The sequence below is a fragment of the Pseudopipra pipra genome, chromosome 2, assembly GCF_036250125.1.
Source record: "Pseudopipra pipra isolate bDixPip1 chromosome 2, bDixPip1.hap1, whole genome shotgun sequence".
NCBI lineage: Eukaryota > Metazoa > Chordata > Aves > Passeriformes > Pipridae > Pseudopipra > Pseudopipra pipra.
The window spans coordinates 30,034,833-30,053,241 of record NC_087550.1 but is presented as its reverse complement, the minus strand read 5'-3'; the positions used below and the strand labels follow the sequence as shown (position 1 = coordinate 30,053,241).

The window sequence follows — 18,409 nt, the reverse complement described above, 5'->3', positions numbered from 1 at the left end:
CCCATCACATGCAATCCTATTTCCTCCCATATTCCTTCAATCTGCAGTACACCTTTCGCAGCTGTTCTAACAAAAGCACTCACTGTGCTCCTTCTCTACTTTACATCATACAGGAATATGCTTTCTTGAAATAACAGGGAATTCAGCCAATCAGATCAGTTGTCTAGAGAGATCTAGAAATCTTCTCTGAAGACCACTTTTTGCCTCGAAGAGGTCTTTTCTTTACAGAGAGATTAGAGAACTGTCTCCAGGAATGGGAGATTGGTCTCCATTGTTAATTTACTCCTTATCCTGTCTTCAACACCCAAAAGTAGGAGAAAAATGGACCAGTCTCTTTTTCATCATGATGTATGACCTCTAAGAAGAAACCCATTATTAGGGGATAATAATTAATTTATGTTTGACTGCTAAATGTGTAAGATAAAAGATACCTAGCATGCAAAAAAACCCTGTTCCGTATTCTTTCTGCTCAGAATGCAACCACTCGATGCTCCTGTAAATTAAAAAGTCTAACTTGTTTCTTCCCTATGGGAATGATGAATGAAATCCCAGATGTTTTTTAGCATTAAGAATCAATATTATCTAGCTATTGCAACTGCTCGACCTGTGATCTGATGTTGTAGCACACTCCCACTGACTATACTGTGTTCTGGGAAACAAGTTGGAGGAACAATTACTACCATCAGCCCCTCCCAGAATCTCCCCTTTTTCAGAGCTTGGCTCAGACTCTCAGGCTCAGTTACAGCACTGAGCAGCTAACACAAACTCCACAGATTCCAGCAGTTAATCTCTATTAACTAAAAAAACCTAACCTTAGTTTTAGCAAACCTCTAGGCATGCTGGATCCCTACAGCTGAGATAATGATAATAAAAATCTCATGGAAGCAAGAAGGAATGAGCAAGGAGACTGACAGTCATGACTGCCACAGGAAACAGAGAACTAGGAAAAACACAGCTCCAAGCACTCACCTCACTACAATTAACACTAATAAAATCATTGATGCTTATCCCTTAATACTCATTTCCAAAACAGTGTTATTCAACTTGGAAAATTTATTTTGACTTTCTTTTCATCATAAATTAGCTAAGGCTTGAAACTAAGTACACACTTCCAATAAACCAATCGTCTCCAGCGTTGCAGCAGTTTCTAGAATGCTAGAAGGCCACATTTCAAAACACTGAAGACCTAAGAACATTTGACAGATGCTTGCAAGTTATCTCCTTTAGGAGATACCTCAAGGCAGATCTGAATTATAAAGTCAATCTTAGATAGCAGACCAGTTAAAGAGCTAACAAACAGTCATCCAGCACATGACCCAGCACATAATCTGCCATACACTGTCATGTAAGTCTCTGTCTCATCTTAATGAAAGGAGAGCAGTATTTGAAACATCCCAGAAACAGGACTTTCTATGCCATAAGGAGAGCAGAACAGTTCACAGCTGTTTCCAGTATAAAGCACAAGTAATTTTTTTCCACACAAAGGTACCAGAATGACAATCATCTAAAAAAAATGTATGGATGATGAATATATCCCATGGTGATAGAGATAAGAACTGACATCTTTCAAAAAATACATCCAAGGTAAATCAACTCATTCCTGACGATGCTCCTTCATGGTGATGCTTAAGGCCAACATCAAGAAAAATTCCTCTTTTACGTACCAAAAACTAGTTTTCCTAAGACTGTCACATAACTGTTTGAGACTCTTTGGAAAGAACACATTTTTAAAACCTGAAGAATCTGAAAAATTAAAACATTTATTTAAATGCATTTTATATAATATATTGAGGAGCTGCAGCGCAATCTGTCCAGGGCTGCTGCATTATCATCCACCCTTTACACATGCATTGTAGAATTTAAAGTCTCTGCAGGCAGGTGAACCCAAGCACACCTCCTTGAAAGCATATCACAGTATTCACCTCCTTTTCCCTTGGAGATTTGTAGACTCCAAAAGCCAAAGGATACAGGAATATATTAATTGTTCCCATTCATTCCTAGTACAATATCCCCACCCTGCAGACGGGCAACTGCACGCTCAGTGATGGCTTTCATCTGCTTGTCTCCACCTTTGCACTGAGTGATGTTCAGGATGCTAGCAGCAATCCTCCCAGGCACAACTGCCTCTAAAAGGCAGACATACGCACACACGCGCGCACACACACACACACACACGTCTTTCCTCTTCTGTGTTCACGCTTGCAAGTAGATGGTTAAGATTCCTCATTCACACACCCCACTTCCAGATCACCACCGAATAATCCATTCTCTTTCCTCTCTGCAGCATGAGCCCGATACTGGTCAGCATCAGCCATCCTTCTACTTCTCGGTATTTTTTCCTACAACAGCTTTCTCATCCCCCCTCCACCATCCCTGTGTGCGCACGCACGTCCATGTGCAAATAAAACACACATTTCCTCCCACATCAGCTGCTTTTCTGATGAGAGGCTCTTCCACCTGTGCCAGGTTTCCCTGCAGTGTGGTAAAACACCCCCCTCTCCTCCCTGATCCGTATGTACACAGCCAGTTTCCCCTCCTCCCTTCCCCCACCTCACAGTCTCTGTGCATGCCTCTCCCAGCGCCTGGAGTGGGGGAAGGGAAACATGCACTGCGTGAATGAATGGACTGAAGAGACTTACCAGAAATTTGGTGAGGAAGGAGTGGAAGACGAAAAAGACACTAAAGATGGGTGTTTCCTTCAGCGTGCTAAGTGCTGCTTCAGTTCTGGCTCCCTTAAGGAGGTCACGTGTCTTGCTAGGTACCCCTTTTCCTGGATCCTCTACTAACCAAAAAGGGTGGCAAGGAAGTCTTCTGGATGCCTCTCTGCACTACACTCCAAAGGAGGGAAGGGTACTACTGAAGCTCTCAAAGCAAGCAAGGGATGATGATGATGATGATGATGAGAACGTTCTCCTGGTCCTATAACAGGCAATGTCTAGCGGATGCCTCGGGGACTAGGGTAGAATTGTGAGGGGGGAAGGGGAGTAAATGACTGTTAAAATAATTCCCAAATTGTCCTCCCCTATAGGAGGGATAGGAAGGAGTAAAAAGAGTACTGATGAAGAGCTGTAGCTTTCTACATAAAATAGACTCAATCCTTGTGTCTCTACTTCCTCAGAACTAAACGCCTAAATGACTCTGAAGACACCAACACCTAGGGAGGAAAAAAAAAGAAGAAACGTCCCTATTAGACATAAATAAACATACAAAGGTATGCAATAAAGATAAATTAAATCCCAAAGGAATAAAAGGTGCCATTCAAGACAATAAGCAAAGTCAAATGAAAATTGTGAGATGAACACAGCTAGGGGAAATGTGCAACTTTAAAGAATTTACACCATTATATTACCACAGATACCAAATTTAAGAAGAAAAAGACCCCAGAAGGCTAAGCAACTTGTTCTTTTACTGAAGATTGTGCATTCAATGGAAAGATAAACTTGTACCTACACGAGAACATATGACGAAATTAAGTTTTAAAACCTACAGAAACTATTCCATTTATTTGTGCGAGTCTTTAAACCCCTCCCCCAGAATAACCTTTAGGATTCAGATGAGGAGACTCGAGAAAAGTACGTTTGAGGTCAGGAGCACGTATTCCTATGCATTAGGAGCATGTATTCCTATGCATTAGACTCCATTCTGCCACAGAAAATAAGCAGTGGTTTACAAACGGTAACAAAAAAAAAAAAAGAAGAAAAAATAACAGGTCTAGAGAATGCTTGCTTAAATGATGGAATCAATTCAAGATTAACAGTGGCACACTTGGAGAAACGGAGCCCCTGACAAGATGCCAGGCAGTAAAGTCACCGATGTGCTCTTTAAACATCAGAAAACAAAAGGGGAGAAGAAACCTAGTTGGGAAGATCTCGCTGCCAGACCCGACGCCAGCCACACACACCCCTGCCTCCATCACGTGAAGATCTGCCCCCGCAGCCACCGCGGATCCCCACGGACCCGTGCGAGGTCGCGGCCGCCGTGCGAGCCCGGGGGGGGGCGGCGGTCCCCACCCCGCGCTGGCAGCGCGACCCGCCCGCGGAACGGCGGGTCCCGGACCGCGGCGCGGACCCGCCGCACAAACCCCCCGCCCCTCTCCCCGCGCACAACGAGCGGCCGCCGCCGCCGCTCCACCTCCGCCACCCACCTGGGCGCCCCGGCGGGGAGGCGCGGGCAGCTCGCCCCGCTCGGCGCGCGGGGGATGCAGCACAATCACCATGGGCGCAGCGCGGCGGCGGCGGGGCGGGACGGCTGTGAGGGGACGGTCCCAACCACCCCCCCGCCCGCCCGCCCCCTCCCCGGGCACGGCGGACCCCACCCCCGCGGGCTCGCGCCCGCTCAGCCCGACATCTCACCCGCCCCGGGCACCGCCGAGCCTGAGGGGACCCGCGGGGCGCCCACCCCCACCCCCTCCGGCACCGGGCCTGGGAAGAGAGGGCGCGGGGCGAAGAAGGCTCCGGGGAGACGCGCCCCTTCCTCCCTGCCGGCGGCGCGGTCCTAGAGGGAAGCGGGCGACGCGACGCTCGCCCCCCTCCCTCACCCCCCCCCCCGCCTTCCCCCCTTCTCGGTGTCCCTCCTCCCCGCGGCTGAGGCGAGGAGGCCGCGGCTGTTCCCTGCACCGAGCCCCCCGCCCGCCGCCGCCGCCGCCCGCGCCCGCTCTCGCCGCCTCACAGCGGAGCGGCGGCGGTGCCGTAACGGCCGGGCCGGGCTCGGCACGCGCGGGGCCGGACCGAACCGCTGCCCGTGCGCGGCGGCACCGCCCGCGCGGCGAGGCCGCCCCTGTCCAACGGCCGAGGCCTCCCACAGAGTCTGGGAACGGGCCAGGCTGGAAGGGACCGCAGCGGGTCGTCTGGTCCAACCGCCCTGCTCAAGCAGGGTCATCCTAGAGCACATGGCACGGGACTGTGTCAGACGGTTCTGGAATATCTTCAGTGAGGCAGACTCCACAACCTCTCTAGGCAACCTGTTCCCCAGTGCTTGGTCACCCTTATGGTAAAGTTCTTCCTCATACTCAGGTGGAACTTCCTGTGCATCAGTTTCTGCCCATTTCCTCTTGTCCTATAGCTCGGCACCACCAAGAAGAGCCTGGATCCATTCTCTTGGCACACCTCCCTTCAGACACTTACACACATTAATGAGGTCCCCTCTGAGTCATCTCTTCTCAAGAATGAACAGGCCCAACTCCCTCAGCCTTTCCTTGTAAGAGAGACGCTTCAGTTCCCCAGTCATCCTCGTTGCCATCTGCTGGACCTGTTCCAGGAGTTCCATGTCTCTCCATACTGAGGAGCCCAGACTGGACACAGCCCTACAGACGCGGCCTCACCAAGGCTGAGTAGAGGGACAGGATCTCCTCCCTGGACATACTGGCAATGCTTTTCCTAATGCTCTTCCTCCTGCCTGTTCCCACTCTCCTCCTCTGCCCTAGCTGGGGATTCAGTCCAGCCCCCACTGCCATGGCAGACCCCAGCCCAGGCCCTGCTGTGCCGACCCAGCTTCTCCTGCAGTCCCCACCTTCCACCCCAACTGCCCACTCAGGGGTGCAGGCACCATCCCACTGCCACGGGTGACCAGCCCCAGCACAGTACAAGCAGCCACACCGTCAGCAAAATGTACGATGTCTGTCACGCTCGTCACTGCTGCTGTTGGCAGGTGGCACGCAAACCCAGAACCCTCATCCTTCGTGTTCAGTTAAAGGTGGGACAGAATCACATAATCAGACCTCTGAGATCACCGAGTCCAACCTGTGTCCAAACACCACCATGTCAACTACACTGGAGCTCCACATCCAGTCTTTCCTTAAACATCTCCAGGGATGGTGACTCCACCATCTCACTGGGCAGCCCATTTCAATATCTAATCACCCTTTCTGTGAAGAAATTCTCTTAATGTCCAGCATAAACTTCCCTTGTTGCAGCTTGAGACTATGTCCTGTTGTCCTATGTCATGTGTGACATGTCCTACGCACCACCCACCACACACCATCATGTGTACCCAGTGTGCAGCCAGGGCTGCATCATCCCTCGCTGCTGTCATTTCTCTAAAATAATAACTGTTGGCAGCAGATAAATATGACACATCCCCTGTATCAACCAACACACCTTGTTTATCAGTTTCTGTGGCACACCTACTCAGTTTCCTTCGTACCACACCCTTTTCATTCACTGTGTCATATCAGCTGTATATTCCACATTGTCCTGTGTGAGTTTCTCCTTCACCAACCTTCAGAACCTCTAGACACAGCAAACATACACTCTGCACACCAGGGGAACAACATGTGTGTTCCTCACTAACCTGTGCTACACTCCCAGCTTTGCAAATATGGGACACACTCACCTAGTCATTCTGATACCCCCGAACACCCATCATACCAAGAAGGTTACCTGTCAACCTGCTTTCTTCTGCCTCTTTAGCATGTGGCGGTTCTGTCCTACTCGTCTTAATTCTCTCACTTGAACGACAGACAGTTTACATAGTCTTTGCCTCCCCAGCACAGTTCATCTACATGTGACCATTCCAGACAGGCTTTCCAACCTGCAGTTGCAGGATAAAGCTGAGCCATCCAAACCTTTCATGCAGTATCCATGATGTTTAACTGACACGATGGGACTGACTTCCACAAGAGTAACCTATGTATTGGAAGAGAGAATGCCCCAAAAATCATCTGCGATGTTTATTCATTCACACTGCACAATGCTGTATTGTAGTGTCATATGCTTCACCTTTGGTATATCTTCTGCAAAATTATACCTGGCGGTTAAAATACTCATAACACAAACATCATTGAGCATTTCTAGGACTGACTTCACTGAAGGGAACACACGTTTGTTCATTTGGTTCTGCAAACAACTGGGTCCTACTCCCCAAACCTCAGGCACAATTCAGGTACTCTTCCAAAAACTATTTGCTTCACGTGTAAGAGGCAAAGCTACCTCACAGATGATGTCAGAGGCCAAAATCCCCAGCTACTCAGACATCATTCAATGCTCGCCTGTCTGCTTGGGTTGCTCTCTAAGACATCTGTCTGACCATACAACAGTATAAGGAAAAATACACTACCACTTGCCTAAATGCCAACTCAAAGTATAACTTGAGAGCAGGAGGCAATCATAGGCAAGTACCAGCAGGGTAAACTAGTAAGTAAATAAATAAATAACACCAAAATGCTAAACAGTTTTTCTGTTATCTTGACAGTAATGAAACATTATCTTTATAAACAGAATTACTACATGCTAAAGCCTTCTGGAATAGAGTTCCAATGTGCACCAAGTCCACACTTCCAAAAGTTGTACTTTCAGGCTGTGAGGTGCACAGGGCTTGTTTACACAGGGAATTTCCTAACAAAGAGCTACTGTGGTATCACTGCTCTGCTGAAAATTGTGCAACCATTGCCCATTGCCTAGCATGTATGTGTATTTCAGACTAAGATTTCTTCTGGATTCATGTATGCTGTTTTTAAGACAGCGTAAAGCAAAGATGAAAGAAAAATGTCTGCATTAGTATTTATATAACTAAAACTACAGTAACATAATAATAGCAGAATTTTTTCTTTTATATTTTAATAAGCAGCCAAGCTGTAAGGCAGGTGCCTCTCCTGCTAAACATCGTTAGCAGTTTGTGGAAAGAGGAGAATTGCACAGCTGGAAAATTCAGGAATGTAGATTTTTGGCCATACAAACACACTTTTGGTTATAAGACATCTGAGAGGAAGTCATTCTACAAGTACAGGAAAAACACTCGTCATGGTAACAGTAAGTTATTTGATCTGAAACCATTTGAGATGTTTCAGCTGGGTCTTATGATTATCAGTAACAATTTATTCCACTGAAGCCAGGTAACACCTGAAAAGCGAATTTAAGCAATATAAAGAGTTAAGCACAAAATGTAGAAGCAAGCTTTAGCAAGGCACATAGAATTCAGCATTTAGAAAGCGGAGGCAATAAATTCACTGAGGTACAGGTCGCGCTGACACAGAAGAACATAAACATGAACAGAAAATGCTAGTACACACAAAAAGAGACATATGGGGAGGAAACCAAAGAGATAAAGAGAGGGACATGCCAAGAAATTAGGTATTGGTGCCAAATACCGAAACTCTCTGCCAAATTCATAAGGAAGCTACCCAAATTAGGGAAGGTTCAAAAGTTTAGGAGGATGATGATGAAAAGGACACGAGGTTCATGATGAAGGAAGACCGGAACTCCCACCGAAGTTCTCCCCAAATTAAGGACCACGCCTCTAACTCCGCCTCAACTCCACCTGTTATGAATATTAAAAGTAGATGTTGCAATGTAATGAATATTCATAATATATGATGTAATTGCTTGGCAAAACGTGTATAAAAGTTGGATTGTGTGTTTCTCGAGTTGGAGCAGTTTGTCCAGGGCGACCTGGCTGCTCCCCGGCCGTGAAATAAATACCTCCTGCTTATAGACTGAAATTCTGTCTCTGAGCAGTTTCTCCGCGCCTTGTTTTGGGGCATAAAATTGGCATCAATTTGGCGAGCCAGCCAGGAGTGAGGGTCTTCCTGAGCCAGGACCCAAGGGGCCGGGACGCTCTCAGGGCCCCCCGACTGAATTTTTGTCGGCAGAGTCTCCCAGACCCCTTGGATCTGCGCAACGGTGGACAAGAACCTCCTGCTTCAAATTAAGAGGTATTTATGTTTTGAACTGCAGTTTATAAAAGAAAGTAATTAAGTTGGTGGGGATAGGACGCTATCGCCCAAAAGGGAGCTGGGGGACGCCTCAGCATTAGCCCTAAAGCTGGGTTAGAGTCCCAGGTATTGAAAGTTGCAGGTTAGAGTCCTGCCAAGAAAGGGTTAGAGTCCCTAAACGGGTTAGAGTCCCGGCACTGCAGTGTAAAATTGTCTTTTCTTTGTAATGCTGTGTTCACCCTTTATGTTTCTGTGTCTTGTTTGCAAATGTTCTTGCTCTAATTTACCCTGATCATTCTTTGTTTGTTTGTTTGTTTTGTGTAAGATATTGTCTGGTAATGCATTGGAAACTGTGCTCGATTCAGAAAATTAACCATTTTTAATTCTTCCGAGGCTGTTTGAGAGTTTCGAGGAGCTTTAGGACCCAGAAAGCTCCTTGTACTAGCAAAGAATTCTTGGAATGCGGTTTCTCTTGCTAAATGTTCTGGTTTTTGTCAACGAGTAAAACGAAACTAAAATAAGCTGTTTAGATACTGAGAGAGAGTCTCATTTACGATTTCATTGCTTGCAGCAGTTTGTTTGTCTGTTGTAAAAAATTAGATGTTGTGTTTTTCATATATGGTATAGTTCTTAAGACGTCTTTTTAACTCTATATGGGAAATGATTGCAATCTCAGTTCTATAAAAGTGAATAAGCTCTTGCCGGCACGTATAAATCCTAGGATTAAAATCTGTCCTTTCTGTTATTGTTCACTGTATGTTAGAGCTTTGTGTAACAATTGTGGTAAATATATTCTGGGTCCAAGAGGAACACAAGAAATAGCGCTCAATCGTACCCTTACCTTCTACTGTATACGCTGTTGGTCAAATCAAGATTTGGCAGAAACTAAGTGGGTGAGATTTTATTGTTGCCACACTCATAGACAGGTATTTGTAACATCTTGGTTGCATTTTCTGTAAGAAGTGTGTTTTATAGTTTGCAGCAACATCCTGTGAGTTTGTGGTAACATAAATCGGACAGCCGACAGCAAAGCCATATCTCTCGGTCTGCGGCGCCATCTCGCGACCTTGCTCGGTAACGCAGATTGCTCAGATAGAAACCAGAAGGTAGGAAAGTTCTCCTATATCAAGTGTGCAAGTGTGAATGTGAGTGTGATTGAGACGCGGCTCTGCTGCGGGGCGAGTGGGAGTCCCGCTCTGCGGTTCCTGTTCTCCGCGAGGAGCCAGGCCAGAAACGGACGAAGCGATTGGAGATTGCGTACATGAAGTATTGGGGCAGAATCAGAAATACTCTAAGACGGTGGAATAGGATAAGGAAAGTATTGCGATTTAAAGTAGAATTTACTGACATACCGAAAGCTACACAGTGTGAACACATTGGTGGAAGCCTAGCCCGATTGGACATAGAAGCACGAATTCAGAGACAAGAATTGCTTGACATAATAGAATATCACGTAAAGGAATTCATAAGAAAAATAGAAAAGGAGAGTGGGAGGTTGGGATACGATCCACTAGTATTAGAAGAGTTTCTTGATTGGACACCCGTTTGGGGACACGATCCCCAGATTAGTTGGTATATTACTGACGCACAAATAGTAGAAAAATCTGGAAGAGCACCCTATAAGTTTGTCTGGTGAGCCCCTACCTCTCACAAAACCTTATCCATTACTACATCACCAGGCCCTACGATAATAATGGGAAGCCAGCAAAGTAAGGACATAAATATGAAAACCCCCCTGGGGTGTATCCTAAAGCATTGGAGAGATCTAGGGGGAGCCCCAGGAGGAAACATAAGCAAGAAAACACTCTTAAAGTACTGCACGCAATGGTGGCCTCTGTATAAACTAGATGATGATGAGAAATGGCCACCTGAAGGGACAACAAATTACAACACTATTTTACAGCTTATGTTGTTCCTCCGTCGACTGGGCAAGTGGGATGAAGTGATGTATTGCGACATGTTTTTCACGCTCAGGAATAAGCCTGAGTGGCAGAGAGAATGCGGAGTAAATGTTGCACCGCAGGACCCCTTGGTTTTAGCTTTGGAAAAGGATAAGAAAAATTTGAAACCAAAGGGACGTTGTTGTGATGCTTGTAGTATCGGACAACAGTGTCTTAAATTAAAAAGAAGGGACAGTGAAGAAGAAAGTAGAATAAGTTTATGGGAGTACCAACCATATGCTCCAGGATACGGGATACCACGACCAAAGCGGAGAGAAGGTGAAGGAGACACTAGCCTATTAGGAGATATTTCGCTAGAGCTAGGAAGATCCAGGACCGGAGCTAGTCCTCAAAAATCAAAAGACAGTTGGGAAGAAAGTAGCCCATCAAAATCGGAGAGCCCCCAAGGAGAAAGCAGCTCGCAGGGACTGAGTAGTCCACAGGGGTCAGAAAGTTACAGAGAAGAAAGTTACAGAGAGGAAGAGGTCGATAAGGAAAAAGTAGCCTGATGAGACCGGAGGGTCACGGGGAAGAGAGTAGTCCGCCTAAACCAAAAGACGACAGGAATAGAGATACCAGTACACCGAGAAAAGAAGACAGTGTCTACAGAGTGGAAACTAGTACACCAAGAGATGCTAGTCATGAGAATGAAAGTAGCCCACCAAGACTAAGAGGTAACGAAAAAGAGGGCGATTCCCCCAAGGGAGGATGTAGTGGTATTATTATTCAAGGGGGAAAGGAAGACAACACCCAAAGGTTAAACATAGTGATTCAAATAGATGATAAGAGAGATACCAGAGGGACAGAAGAAGGGGAAGAGAGCAGCCCCGGGCAGGCTGAGCGCCGACAGCGTCTCCTCCAAACCCAGAGAGAGAAGCGACTGGACTGTGTGAATCATGCTAGAGGGTTGGCAGAAGATGACTGGGCAGGAACGGGAAGTGAGGACGAAGAACCGAAACGAGGGAAAAGAAAAGAAAAGAGAAAGAATAGAACAGACACTAGAACCCAAGAAGAAGACGACCCTGGAGAAGGAACTAGCCACCCACACTACACCAGGTCTATAGCTCGAAAGGAAGCAAAAGAAAGAATCGAGAGAAGTTATACAGTAGCTCCCCTTCGACAGATAATGCCCATTGCAGGAGACCGGGGGCGGGTAAAGGTACCATTCACAGCAAGTGATTTGAATAGTTGGAGAGAAGAAGCCCGGAATTTTAGGAAGAACCCAGAGGGGGTGGCTAAGAGGTTCGAGTTGATTGCAAAGAACCTAGATATCGACTGGAGTGATATAGAAGTAATGCTGTCAGAATTAACAGAAACGGAAAAAGAGCTGGTATTGAAAACAGGAAGAGATAGTGCCGCCGTATTGCCCGAAGAATTGGAAGTTGTATTCCCAAGTAAAAATCCAGAGTGGGATCCAAATAACCCCAATCATTATGAGCTGCTGGTGCAATATAGGAAGCTAATAGCATTAGGTCTGCGGAAAGCAATACCTAAAGCCATTAACTGGGCAGCTTTGTATGATGTTAGACAGGGAAAGGATGAAAGTCCCTCAGAATTTCTGGATAGACTCAGGACCGCCATGAGACAATATACACCCCTAGACCCAGCATCAGAAGAAGGGAGACAACAGCTACTAGGATTGGTAATGGGGCAGTGTACTCCCGACATTAGAAGGAAATTACAAAAACTTAAACATCCAGCAAATAGAGATCTAGAGACATTGATGAATGAGGCCTGGGAAGTATACAACAACAGAGAAAAAGAAGAGAAAAAGAAGGAAGATAAGAGAATTGCTCGAGTCGTGGCAGTAGCAGTGGCAACTCAAAACGCAAAATTCCCAGATGCAGGTGCCAGGGGTAGAGGTCGTGGTTACCCTATGAGGGGGAGAGGGGGATTCAAGCCCCAACCCATCAGAATAGGACCGGATCAATGCTCCAATTGCTTTCAGTTAGGCCATTGGAGACGAGACTGCCCCCAGCTCGGAGAAAGGCTTGCAAACACTGCTGTTGTACAACGGAGCGGTGACTGAAGGGGACCAGTGAGTCGTTCCCTAGCAGACCCACTGGTTAAAATGGAGCTAGAGGAAGGTGAAAAAGAATTGGATTTTCTGATAGACACAGGGGCAACATTTTCGGTTTTAAATCAAGAGTTGGTACCCGAGAGCGATGAATTTGTACAAGTTGTGGGAGCAACAGGCCAACCAGAAAAAGCTTATTTCCTAAAACCTATTAAATACAAAATTGGAAAACAAATGGGGATCCATCAGTTTCTGTACTTACCAAATTCTCCAAAACCTCTACTGGGTAGAGATTTATTGGAAAACTTGGGAGTTGTAATAAAATTCAACAAAGACCCAATTAACCTGGACAGTGTTACCTCAAGGCTACAAAAACTGTCCAACAATCTTTGGGAATCATTTAGCCAAAGAATTGGAACAATGGGAAAGGCCACAGGGGGTTGGTACTCTTCTGCAATACGTAGCTGATCTGCTGATAGCAACTGAATCAGAAGAAGAGTGTGTTAAATAGACTATTTCTTTGTTGAATTTCTTGGGACTAAGTGGATATCGAGTCTCTCAACAGAAAGCGCAACTGGTGCAAGAAAAGGTAGTATACCTGGGATATGAGATCTCCAGAGGACAACGATCCCTAGGAATAGCGAGGAAAGAAGCCATTTGCCAGATGCCCAGACCAGAAACGGTGAGAGATCTACGAGCCTTTCTGGGAATGACAGGTTGGTGTCGCTTATGGATCTACCAATATGGGGTACTCGCCAAGCCATTGTATGATTTATTAAAAGAAGCTAAGAGTATCCTAGTTTGGACTCCCGAAGCAGAGGGAGCTTTTAAGAGACTGAAACAAGAACTCATGAGAGCCCCGGCTTTGGGCCTCCCTGATGTAACAAAACCATTCTGGCTGTTCTCTCATGAACGGCAAGGGATGGCTTTAGGAGTCTTGGCGCAACAGTTGGGACCACACAAAAGAGCTGTGGCCTATTTCTCCAAACAGCTGGATGAAGTAAGCAAAGGATGGCCCAGCTGTTTGAAAGCGGTGGCCGCAGTGATCATAAATATAGAAGAGGCCAGAAAACTCACGATGGGCCAGAAAATGACTGTGTTAGTGTCCCACACTGTGTCTGCTGTACTAGAACAGAAAGGTGGCCATTGGTTGTCACCTTCCAGATTCCTAAAGTACCAAGCAATCCTAGCTGAATCAGATGACGTAACCATTCAAGTAACTAACATTGTGAATCCAGCCTCATTTCTAGAAGGAAGAATGTCAGCAGAACCAATAGAGCATGACTGCCTAGAAACCATCGAAGCAGTCTACTCCAGTCGCCCGGATCTCAAAGAAGAGCCATTTGAAGATGCAGACAACTGGTTCTCGGACGGCAGCAGCTTCGTGAAGCAAGGAGTAAGAATGGCAGGCTATGCAGTAACCACAACGGAAGAGGTAATCGAATCAAATCCTTTACCTGCAGGGACCTCAGCCCAAAAGGCAGAATTAATAGCTCTTACCCGAGCCCTGGAATTGGCAGAAGGCATACGAATTAATATTTGGACAGACTCTAAGTATGCCTTCTCCGTCGTACATGCTCATGGAGCAATTTGGAAAGAAAGGGGACTGCTAACCGCCCAAGGGAAAACAGTCAAACACGCAGAAGAAATTCTACGATTGTTAGAAGCAGTCCAACTCCCAGCACAAGTGGCCATAATGCATTGCAAAGGACACCTAAAAGGTAACACTGTTCCAGAGATAGGAAATAGGAAAGCTGATGCAGAAGCTAAATTAGCTGCTGCAAGAACCAAGGAAGTGGTTATAACAGCTCTAATACCAGAAGAGCTAAATACCGACTTCCAACCAGATTATCAGGACTCAGATCATAGATGGATTCAAAAGAACAAGGGCAAATTATTAGACAATGGATGGGGTCAATTAGAAACAGGACAATTAATAATACCAGAGAAGTTAATGTGGCAATTTGTGAAAACAGAACATGAGAAAACACATTGGAGTTTAGATCCACTTTATCAGTATTTACAAACTAGAATAGCAGGACCAAAATTATTCACTACTGTAAAACAAGTTACAACCCAATGCGAACGATGCTTGAAGAATAACCCAAATACAGGGACCAAGATACATCAGGGAGCAATACATCGAGGTAAATTCCCAGGTGAAGTATGGCAGATTGATTTCTCTGAACTCCCAAGAAAAGGGGGGTATAGGTACCTATTGGTACTAACTGATACATTTTCTGGGTGGCCTGAAGCATTTCCCTGCAGAACAAACAAGGAGAGGGAGGTAACTAAAGTTTTGCTAAACGAAATTATACCACGATTTGGAATACCAAGGAGTATATCCTCAGACAGAGGTACACATTTCTGTGCAAAAGTTGTGAGAGCAATAAGCAAAGCATTGCAAATTAAATGGCAATTGCATACGCCCTACAGGCCACAAGCCAGTGGGCAAGTGGAAAAGATGAATCATCTTATTAAACAACAAATTGCTAAAATATGTCAAGAAACTAACTTACAATGGTATCAAGCTCTGCCTATTGCTCTGATTAGATTGAGGGTCAAACCTCGATCGAAAGAAAAGTTGAGCCCGTTTGAAATTCTGTACGGTAGACCTTATGCTATGCAAGTTGTAAATAGTGATGCTGTAGACCAAATAGGCAATCAATATATATATGATTATGTAATTGCTGTTGGAAAACATTTTGATAAAAATGCTGCAGTAGTAATAGAACACCAGCCCAAGCAACCTGACTGTAAATTGCATCCATTTAACCCCGGTGATTGGGTGTATGTTAAGAATCTTTTAGGAAAACCCCTACAAGAAAAGTGGGAGGGACCTTTCCAAGTGCTGCTGACCACCTTCACCGCGGTTAGGATCAAGGAGCGACCTACATGGATTCACTACTCTCGAGTCAAGAAAGCTCCAGAAGATAAGCAAGAAAACTCCACATCATGAAGCCGACGTCCTTCCAAATTACTTCGACCTGGACCGTTGGACTTTTGATAAGTATAGTTTTATCCCAAAACTCTACTTCTGAAGGACCGTGGTCTAATGCTTACATAGAATTACATTTTTTCGGTGATTCCGATGATTTCCCAGAAATGGAGGTTTATATTTTACATAACAAGCAACCTTACACGCCAGACCAAGGCTATCTCATAGCACAAAAGGGAGACCAATTTCAAATAGGGTGTCGAGAAGTTGAGAGACTAATAGGGAAAACAGATAGGTTAACACTGATAATTAAATTCTGGCCAGATGAATCTAAACAGGATTTAATCACTTATAGCCAAGTAAAAAGAGGTCAGCCCATTGTTTGGATTCAACGGCCGGGACCAATCTCATGTCAGTGGAATAGTTTTGAAGGAGGCAGAGCACAATGTGAAATTCTATTCGAGTTAAATCACTCAGTGACATTCACCTGTAATAGGGAGGGAAACCCTCCAGGTGGTTACACCGTTATAAAAAGAATTTCACTAGCCAAAGACCCAATTGTGAACCCATCTCGTGAAATCACTCCACAAGTAGAATGTAGAAGAATACATAATTTCACTTTGATAGGACCTCAAGTAATAAGACAGTCAAATGAGTTGAAGTTACTACTAGATCCTACATATTCTCTAAAGAAGGTACAGATGAACATTCAGACAGACATTACACACTTACAAGAAGATTGCCAGCCGTTCGTAAAGCAAAGTCTCAAAGGCTGGAATGCCTGGTTAGCGACTAGGTCACTTCACAAACGAACACAAAGAGATATAAGTGGATGGATTGGCACAGGGTTTGGTATAATGAACACCATAGACCAAGAGGTAATACTAAATAAGTTGAGTACCGTCACTTCCAATCTAGGTAAGCTTAAAGTACCTTTAAGCTCATCTATGCTAACTTTAGCAGAAACACAATCCTTAGTAGTTAAATTGATGGCTCTAATAGCTGACCACACCGCTGAAGATTTTGTCAAGATTGCTGATTACGCTGGAGATATTAGCAAAGAAGTTGCACTTGCTATCCAGTGCGTTCAAACACAACAATGGATACAGTCAGTAGCAGCGGGAATATTAAGAGAAGGAATGTCAGGCATACTGCCTCAAGAAATAAGAGAAACAATATTAAGAGATAGCTCCACTACACGATTTGAAATAGACCACCAGGCTTGGTGGCAATTAGTTAATTTTACCTATGATCCACAACAAGAACATGTTGAGGCCTATGTCCTCACCATCAGCGCTGCAGAAGAGAGAGCTATCTTCCCCATTCTAACATTAGGAACTATACATCAAGATGTCATTGTCAGACCTGTAGATCATAATGTCTGGGCAAACTATGACAACACTAAGAATAAGTGGCAATCAATTAGCACAGAAGCATGTATTCCTAAAGGACAATTAGGTTATATTTGCGAAAATGCCATAGTAGAAGCTGAAGACTTATGCTTAGATGCTGAAGACAGTATATGCACTTTTGAAATGCTTCCGCACAATAGAACCCGATCACAAGTATTCTATATAGGAAATGGATGCGCTTGTATTAGAACCCCTTGTGTTGATGTAGTAATAGATAATTGTCTTGAAGTGACTAATGATACTAACTTTTGTATATGTAACTTCACCAAAATTGTAGGTTGTGACTTTAGCTATACTGCACCCATAACCACACAGCAGTTAATCGAGGCTGAGTACACTTTGTATCATGAAGTACCCAAACTACAGATAGGCATGGATACTAAGCTTCTCAAAGAAATGCTTATGCATCCTGAAGTAAGAAAGTTAGCTCGAAAGGTGAATCAAACGACCCAACGCATGGTGTGGCAAGTAGAGCATAATTCAGAAGGTATAAAGAATATTTTGACGAAAGTTGCACAAGTAGGTCAACATCACTGGTGGGACATTTTCACAGGGTACTCTCCAACAGCAACTCAAGTCTTTCACTACCTAGTACACCCCATATTGATTATAGCTATAGGCATGCTCTTGTTAACCCTCATGAACATATGCCTGTGGTGTAAGTTAAGGTCCATGGTCAAGAGAACCCAAATGATCTGGGCAATGATAAAAGCATATCAGCGCCCTTTAGGATTAGAACTTGACGAAGGAATTCGTAAGTTCTAAGAAAAGGGGGGAAATGAAGCCAGGTAACACCTGAAAAGCGAATTTAAGCAATATAAAGAGTTAAGCACAAAATGTAGAAGCAAGCTTTAGCAAGGCACATAGAATTCAGCATTTAGAAAGCGGAGGCAATAAATTCACTGAGGTACAGGTCGCGCTGACACAGAAGAACATAAACATGAACAGAAAATGCTAGTACACACAAAAAGAGACATATGGGGAGGAAACCAAAGAGATAAAGAGAGGGACATGCCAAGAAATTAGGTATTGGTGCCAAATACCGAAACTCTCTGCCAAATTCATAAGGAAGCTACCCAAATTAGGGAAGGTTCAAAAGTTTAGGAGGATGATGATGAAAAGGACACGAGGTTCATGATGAAGGAAGACCGGAACTCCCACCGAAGTTCTCCCCAAATTAAGGACCACGCCTCTAACTCCGCCTCAACTCCACCTGTTATGAATATTAAAAGTAGATGTTGCAATGTAATGAATATTCATAATATATGATGTAATTGCTTGGCAAAACGTGTATAAAAGTTGGATTGTGTGTTTCTCGAGTTGGAGCAGTTTGTCCAGGGCGACCTGGCTGCTCCCCGGCCGTGAAATAAATACCTCCTGCTTATAGACTGAAATTCTGTCTCTGAGCAGTTTCTCCGCGCCTTGTTTTGGGGCATAAAATTGGCATCACCACCA

At 44.9% G+C, this 18,409-nt stretch overlaps 1 protein-coding gene across 8 annotated transcripts in view; it reads right to left on the bottom strand.

Annotated features, from left to right (window-relative positions):
• RIMKLB (ribosomal modification protein rimK like family member B) overlaps window positions 1–4,272 on the bottom strand; it is a 53,472-nt gene extending 49,200 nt beyond the window's left edge. For 6 of the 8 annotated variants that reach the window (XR_010428153.1, XR_010428151.1, XR_010428152.1 and 3 more), the window contains exons 1-2: window positions 4,145–4,272; window positions 2,640–3,154 (exon numbers count right to left, since the gene is read on the bottom strand). The gene's annotated coding sequence lies outside the window, so the exon portion shown is untranslated. The remainder of the gene's footprint in view (window positions 1–2,639; window positions 3,155–4,144) is intronic. The other 2 variants (XM_064644821.1, XM_064644818.1) reach the window with 1 other exon arrangement.
• Window positions 4,273–18,409: the final 14,137 nt, after the last annotated feature.